Genomic DNA, 8,766 nt, shown 5'->3' with positions numbered 1-8,766 from the left:
CTTGAAATCAAGTAATAAATAGATGAAAGAAGAAAAATACATGGACTTTATTCCTTATAAAGAAGATATTGGCAAAGATGACTTAGATTTCCTGGCATGTGGGCTTCCTATGAAGGATCCACAAAATTGAAAAAGATTTATCCACCAAGTACTGCCATGATGGGAAAATCATAAAGGCCAAGGACTGCAATGCATATCAAGCTGCTGTCTGGTGCAGGAGTCCTGTCTATGTGTTCTCATGGAAAGTAGCTTCCTTGCAAGGCAATTCCCTGTAGCAGGAGAAAGTGTTTCAAGATCTCTTCTTTCAGAAACACTTCTCAAAGTACGTAAATAACCCTTGTTCAGAATGAATACTCACTAAGCCAAAGCCAATCTCTGAGGCTTCCCCGTGGAGTCATTTGTGACAACACTCTGTCAGTACCTTAATTCATATGATTGCAATAGAGGCTCATCTCATGGAATTAGGTTCTAAATTCAAAGAGTAGGTTGAAAATCATATATTGTGATAGCTTCCATTGAAAATTCCTTCAAGAAGGAATTGATTAAATATTCAGAAATTTGTACACACACATAAACAAACACAGAAACTATACTCAAAATTATTAATATAACAATGTCCCACCAAGCCTTCAAGGATAAGAGAATCCCTTTGACATCCAATGATAACAAAGTACAGAAAAAGGTGAAAAGTTCACCCCAGCCATGTTTTAGATAACCATTTCTACCTAACAAACACCCCAAAACAAACCATTTATTATCTTTCAGAAATCTGAGTGTTGACTGAGCTCAGCAATGTGTTTTCTGCTGCATGTGGTGTCTGTTTCACGGGGCTATGAGGCTACACTCCACTGGGACATCCAAGAGAGTTTACTCACATGAAAGACAATTGGTGCTGATGCCACCTGCAGCTCAGCTGGGGTTGCTTCCTGGAGCACCTTGGTTCAACACAGAGTCCCCATGTTTAGGGTAACCAGATAAAATAGAGGATATCCAGTTAAATCTAAATTCCAGATAAAAATGAATAATTTTTAATGTAAGTATGATGGTTAATTTTATGCATCAACTTGACTGGGCCATGGTACCCATATATCTCATCATCATTATTCTAAGTGTTTCTGTAAGGATGTTTTTGGATGAGATTAACATTTAAATTAATGGACTTTGAATAAAGCAGACTGCCCTCTATAATGTGGGTGGTCCTCATCCAATCATCTGGAGACCTGAATAGAGAGAAAATCTGACATCCCTGAGCAAAAGGGAATACTACTAACAGATAGCCTTCAGAATTGAATTGCAACATTGGATCTGCCTTATTCTCCAGTCTGCAAGCCCACCCTACGGAGATTGGAATTTCAGCCTCCAGTAATCATGTGAAACAGTTCCTTAAAATGAATCTCTCTCTATCTCAAACACACACATATGCCCTACTGGTTCTGTTTCTCTGGATGTGGCATGCAATATTATTTCATTTATTTAAATGCAACTGGGAATTCTGTATTTTTATTTGCTAAATCTGGCAACCCTAGGAGAGGAATCTCTGGATATGTAAGTTTACCGACAGTCTGAATGACACTTCCAATGGGGCAAGTGTGGAGAAAACGAGCGGTTCAGATTGGCAAGACAAAAGCTGTTAATAACTAGTGCTGGTGAAGAAGAAACAGACTCATATACCCTATTGGTGCCACACCAATGTGTCCGTTTTCTGAGGCCAGTATTATTACATCTGAATAACTTGAATGGACTTTGTGCAGAAGTCCTATTTCCACCAACAAGGGAGTTTCAGCTGAGGGTTTAGAAAAGGCTCATCAAAGTAACTCTGATGTGCATGCTGGTTAAGGGGTCTTGGCTGAAAAGGCAGGTAAATTTGTCACATGAGTTCCTGCTCTAGGGAGGAAAGACAGCTACCATTTATGGAGCAGATTGTTTAGAGGTGCCCAGTTCCAGGTTCTTCACCTTCATAGTTGGATTTAATCTCGACAGCCCTGCTAGGGAGGTATCGCTATCCTTTCTTCATGAATGTAAGTGACTACAAAGCAAGTACTCCTAACCATAGAGCTGGATGGCAAAGAGGTTTCTCACCACACCTACTGCCAAAGTCAGGGATAGAACCTGCCAGCTTGGGTACCTTGAGTTGCTGGTGAAAGCGCTTCAGCAAATGTATGAAGACATGTACCGCTGTGAGGTTAATTTCTATTTTCCCATGTTTACCCTCCCTACAGAAGGGAGTCAGGCTTTGTCCCCCTTCCCCTTGCCTGAGGGGAGATTTATGGCAGGGATGGAAGCAGAAGCTGTCTGAAGCCATTATTTCTTCCATCCTCTGTGAAAATCTAAGCTTAAAGAAAGGGTTGGCCTACTTGCACCTGGTAGGGAGGGAAGGGCCTTTGAGGACACAGAAAGGGAATAGGAAGAAAGTTTTCTTCCAGATAAGGAACAGGTCAGAGGTCTACAAATCCCTCCAGGAGTAAGAACATGAGCACTGGTGCATATCAACACCTGAGGTGGATCCATGGATGATTCATTGAGGCTGTGCGTTCAGCCTTGAAAGAGATTTTCTTGTTTGGATGACAGGATGGATGAAGCAGGGTCAGGGGTCCTCAAGACACCAAGAGAAATGGTCAGTTCTGCCCTGAGCAGTAGGGAAACATGATTGATGATGGCAGAGTTCTCCCAGGATGTATCTAAAGGATACATTCCTACAAATGATCATCTTTGTCAAAGAGTATGACCATTTAACATATTAAGTATTTGCTGTCTAGTTGAAAGTTAAAATCTCCTTACTAGTGAATATCCCAACCAATTCCAAGATGAGAACACTCATTTTTTTAGATTTGTGCAATAATGGCTTTCCCAACTTTATTAATATTTGCTGATGAAATATTCTATGCTGTAATGTTAGAATGTTTCATTTTTCTCTATTTCCATGTAAACGGCATATTTCACATGTGCATTTTTAATGCAAACATAATGGTTCCACTTTATGCCTCAAGATATGTCCTGGAATAATTGTAGAGTTTGGCAAGACAACCAGATCAGTAAGTTTGTATTTTTGTTGTGTCCTGTTTAAATTGAAATTATGGAGTCAGGAGAACTCCACACACTGCCAGGAGAGGAGAAATTGGTACAAGCTCTTTGCGGAGACACTGCACAGCATCTGTGAGAGAAGCAAGGAAGGCCCTGTCAGCTGCAGCCCTCTCATGTCTGCACTTCAGAGAGTTTTGCATGAATGCAAACCTGGTCACAGCAGCGTGGCTAAAATATAGTTCCAAAATTGCCTGATTAAGGAAACTTCAGAAACGCTATTTTTAGCGTAAAAATCTCCATAAGTGGTATCTTAATATACTACTTCTATAGTTGGAGCTTAAAATATGTGAAGAAATTATGTGTTCTGTTCAGGAGTGTATAGTCACATGCCCTATAATGACATTTCAGTCAATGATGAGCCGCATATATGACGGTGGTCCCATTAGATTATAATATTGTATTTTTACTGTAACTTTTCTATGTTTAGATTGTTTACCATTGTGTTACAATTGCCTACAGTATACAGTACGGTAACTTCCTACAGGTTTGTAGCCTAGGAGCAATAGGCTATACCGTCTAGCTTAGATGTATAGTAGGTTATACCATCTAGGTTTGTGTAAGTACACTTTATGATGTTTGCACAATGACACATTTGTCAGAACGTATCCCTGTTGTGCAATGCATAACTATGTTTATGAATAATAAATATGGAACAAAACATTAGAATGGTAAAAAAAAAAATTGATTTGGATAATAGTTCCCTCAGGGATAAGACAATCAGAGAAGATATATAGAGGTATTTACTCTGTAATATTTGACTTGGTTGTATACATGTTTGCCTATTATGGTATTTATTGTAAGTTTTTAAAGGCCTGAAATCTAACATATTTGACATGAATAAATCTCTAATGGGCCTTATCTCTGATTAACAAGTAATCCATTGTGCACTTAGAAAATACGGAAAATGCACTCATATACCAGTATGAACATATTCATAACGTTTAACCCCACCATGGACTAGTGAAAACTGTAATCATGGTGGTGTGTTTCCTCCAGTTGTCATCTACACACATGTGTGTACACGTGCACACACACACTGTATATGCATTGAATATGGATTTGATTTAACTGGAATGTATCCATTTTCCTTAAGTGTGTAACTACAAAGTTAGTGGCTGAAAGCTACATCCACATATAAGGTCATAGGTCTGTAGGTCAGAAGTCTGGCACTGTATGACCTTGCTCTCAATTTAGGGGCTCACAAAGCTGAAATCAAGGTATCTATGAGACTTGACTGAGATCTTTTGTCTGGAGGCTCTGGGTAAAAATTTGCTTCCAAGATCATCCTTGTTGCTGGGAGAAGTTATTTTCTCAAGGCTATTGCACTGCAGCACACCCCACCTCCCAGTTTGCTTGACGGCTATGATCTTAGAGTCTTCTCAGCTCCTAGGGGCTACTCCAGTTCCCTGATATGTGACCTCCTTCTTCCAGCCAGCAATGGTGTGTTGAATGCTCTCTGGGTTCTGATTCTTTGATTTCCTCTCCTCTGAACAGCCAGAAAAAAATTATCTGCTTTTAAAAAGCTCATTTGATTAGGTCAGCCCCCCGCCAAACTGCCACCCTTTTACCATAAAACAGAACATAATCATGTAAGTGATATCACATTCTATTAACTGGTTCCACCCACACTCAGAGAAGAGGGGATTATACAAGATTGAGAGGGTCATTGAAGCTCATTTTAAAATTCTGCCTGCCACAAGGAGATTCATACCAAAAAAAAAAATCATGCAAAGTTCAACCAATGGTGTTCAGCTTTAAACTGTTTTTTCTGACCCAACCCCTAGGCCACTGTAATAGGGCATTATTGCAGTAGGCTGAGGCCAGCCATGAGTGTTACGTGTTGAAGTCCTACTATGTCCCATAGGTACTTGACAGGTTTTCTGAAGAAGATATGTGGTAAGCCTTATTTCACAGATGACCAAGCTCCTTCTCACAGGGACTAAACCCTTTCCAGAGAAGTGGCAGAATTTGAATGTGATTCTATCTCTTGCCTTCCCCACAATATCACCAGCAGCTTCCCATTTGGAAGATGATGGCTTTACACTTCCCCAGTATTGTGCCCTATGGGCCTCACTCAACAGCCCTTCACATCAAGGAAGAAGATGATGGAGATGAAATCCTGCCCTTTGATCTATGAAGCTTATATTAGGTCACATGGATTGGCTGGTGCCCATGGCCCCTCGTAGACCCACTGACCCCACTCCACTGACATCAGGCTTGCATGTGTGACTAGATGTGGCCAATGATTGATGAGAGGAAATGGAGTGTGCCCCTCCCTAGCAGAAGTGATAAGAGACATGTAGGTGTCCCACCAGTACACTTTGTCCCTCTGCCTCAGCAATGACCCAGATTTCCTATGAGGTAGCTTAATTCATTGAATCCTCCAGCAGCACTAGAATATGAGAAGTTAGATGAAGACAGAGATGCTTCAGAAGAGGCAAGCTAAATGATTTATACCCAAAATTAGCCTGCTAGAAGATCCTCCTAACTCACATGCCCTAACATTGAGTCTGTACCCAGCAGAAGGTACACGTTTTACCCACATCACACAGAGAGCAGTTTGTCAGCCTCTGGAAGCAACATCTTCTGCCTTTCACTCCATTGCTCTCTTCAGAAGACCTCCTCTTGTGCTTAGCTCTTCCCTGGGCATGTGTCTTTATAGAGCCACAGGAACAACCCAGATACCCAGTTAATGGCCACTCCTGATGCTCACTCTCCAAGAGAGTCCTAAAGAGGTCGGGAAAGGTACACTGATTCTACAGAAACGGGGTGACAACATTTCCCCATCCTACCTACACAACACAGAAGAGGCACCAACTCTTATACATGATGTGGGTCTGTGTAAGTTTGTTTTTCTTTCTGTCGCCATGTTTTCAGAAGCTCTTTAGGACACAATTATGCTGCTTAGCACTATATAGTTTAAGTTAAAGTCATTTCAGAAGCAGAAGCTACAAAGGGCTGTGGAAAGGAAACTAACACTTCAAGGGCCTACAACGGACCAGATGCTAGGCACTTTACATACCGTTTCTCTAAGTCCTTACAACTGGTCTGTAAGTTAGGTATCAGCAGTATTCCCTGCTTAAACTCATTCCTCCCCAGAGGCAGGCTCTCCTAAGGCTCATGGAGGTTAAATATATTTTATGAAGACATAGACCCAGTAAGAGGCAGCATGGTTACTCTAATTCAGGGTAGTCAGAGCCCAAAGTTGATTTCTATCATGACCCTTTGCAGGTAGGTGTGGGTAGTAACATTTGCCTTGTTTTAGAGCAGGTTTTCTCAACCTCAGCGCTATTGACATTTTGAGCTGGAGAGCTCTCTGCTGTGGGGGCTGTCCCAGGCATTGGGGGTTGTTCAGAAGCCTTCCTGGCTCCCAGGGAGGCTAGCAAGGGAAGTGACTTATCCCTGAAACAGGAACATCCCAAGTTACTGGTTTGGGTCTGACACTAGGATAAAGAGAGACATCCTGTCTCTCTTGCTCCAGTGTCCTGTCCAGCAGACATAGTATGAGGCTTTCATCTGGCCCCTCAGAAGTACAAAGGAAACACAGTTCTCTCAGGCAAACAGGAGGACAAAATAAGGGGATAGGAAAACCCAGGAAACAGGAAGAAATGGGGTGGGTGGTGACTTCATTCCCTTACCTCAATCTCTAATCATGGGGTCCATGACTCAGTTGGATGGAGATGGCAGAAAAACTTTCTACCATTCCCCCGGACCCAGCAGGGCACTCATTCCACCACATAGAAATGGCACTGACTCATGGTGCAATTAGAAACGTGGGAGTGTTTTTTTTCCTTCTCTCCACATGCTCTTTAGATCATGCTGCCCCCTCAAATGTATTCACATTTCTAGTTCACCCTTTCCTGCCTCCTCCACTACTAGCCAGGAAAAGCTCCAGCAGACTCCTGACTCTCAGCAGGTTCATCCTCAAAAAGTGTGATTCTTGGCGGGGAGCGGTGGCTCACGCCTGTAATCCCAGCACTTTGGGAGGCCGAGGTGGGTGGATTACGAGGTCAGGAGATCGAGACCATCCTGGCTAACACGGTGAAACCCCATAGCTACTAAAAATACAAAAAATTAGCGGTCGTGGAGGCGGGCGCCTATAGTCCCAGCTACTTGGGAGGCTGAGGCAGGAGAATGGCGTGAACCCAGGAGGCAGAGCTTGCAGTGAGCTGAGATCGCGCCACTGCACTCCAGCCTGGGCAACAGAGCAAGACTCCGTCTCAAAACAACAACAACAACAACAACAACAACAAAAAGTGGTTCTCTTTTTTTCCCCTTCAAATGTACTGATCCGCCTGTGTCTTCTCAGGCCCATTGAGACTCCAGACCCCTTTGTGAGACAATGACTGTATGATCCTTGCATTCCCAGAGAGCTGGATAGCTCCTGCTGACCAACTTTCTGAGTCCGGTGGATTCGTTCAAGGGATCAGGAAGGTAGTCAGACCCTCCTTCGGGAGAGGGCTGTGTCTGGGCAGAGGGCTGTGTCTGGGCAGGAGCTGGAACTCACAGGTTCTGTTCAGATCCAGCAGTGATAGACAAGGAGATATTCAGTTGTAGAATAAGATGGTTCACAGAGTAGCTTCTTTCAAAAGAATTAATGGGCCAGCCCCGTGGCTCACACCTGTAATCCCAGCACTTTGGGAGGCTGAGGCAGGTGGATAACGTGAGGTCAAGAGTTTGAGACAAGCCTGGCCAACATGGTGAAACCCCATCTCTACTAAGAATACAAAAATTAGCTGGGCATGGTGGTGCATGCCTGTAGTCCCAGCTATTCGGGAGGCTGAGGCAGGAGAATCACTTGAACCCAGGTGATGGAGGTTGCAGTGAGCCGAGATCATGCCACTGCACTCCAGCCTGGGTGACAGAAGGAGACTCTGTCTCAAACAACAACAACAAAAAATTTAAGGTAGCCCCCAGGCAAACTGAGAGAAGCTGTCTCTATTGAGGGCTAGGCAAGGGGCTTCTGAGAAATCACTGCAGCTACACAGGAGTGACTGGGGGAGAAGGATGAAAGGAAGGTCCTTGGATGAGGTCTGTTCTTGAGGGCTGTAAGGGAAAAGGAACCCCATGTCCAGCATAATCTGCCCAAAACAAGTGTAATAATTCATGGTTGTGGCAAAGCCTGGGTGACCATTTCATGCAGCAAAACAGTGGTTAGAACTTTTGATGAATGCTGCAGCATTTGTCTTCTTTCCTGATGTGCTGGCAAAAACTAATCACAAGCAATTTTTCAATGTGAAATAGGAAATACCAAATAAATCAGCCAGTGAATAAGGATCCCAGGAAAACCAGCAGTAGCCCCTCCACCCAAGGCTGAACTGGAGGCCAAGAGTCTGAAAGGCAGTTCCAAATGCTAGGGTAATAATGCAGACTTTAAAGAGAACATGAGATGTGGGTAATAATGAAGTCACTGCGTTGCCAGGTCAACAGACAGTGAGCTTCTCTGTTCTGACTCCCTTTCAAGTTAGGCTCAAATCAACCATCACTGTGAACTTTGAGTGAAAGAGGAGACAACAACAAGGAGAATTTGCGGCTGTGGGGCTGTGGGAAGCCTCCTCTTAGAACGCTTACAATTGATGGAGCCCCTGCTCTTGGCAGAGTGAAGAGAGGGCCTTCTTTGAATGGAAAAACCTATCTATCACAATGCTTGGTTGGTCAGACATGATTCTCTATTACTGTTTCATG

This window comes from Trachypithecus francoisi, unplaced genomic scaffold (genome assembly GCF_009764315.1).
Source record: "Trachypithecus francoisi isolate TF-2019V2 unplaced genomic scaffold, Tfra_2.0 Lachesis_group6, whole genome shotgun sequence".
NCBI classification, from domain to species: domain Eukaryota; kingdom Metazoa; phylum Chordata; class Mammalia; order Primates; family Cercopithecidae; genus Trachypithecus; species Trachypithecus francoisi.
Note: the sequence above shows the minus strand (reverse complement) of the source record.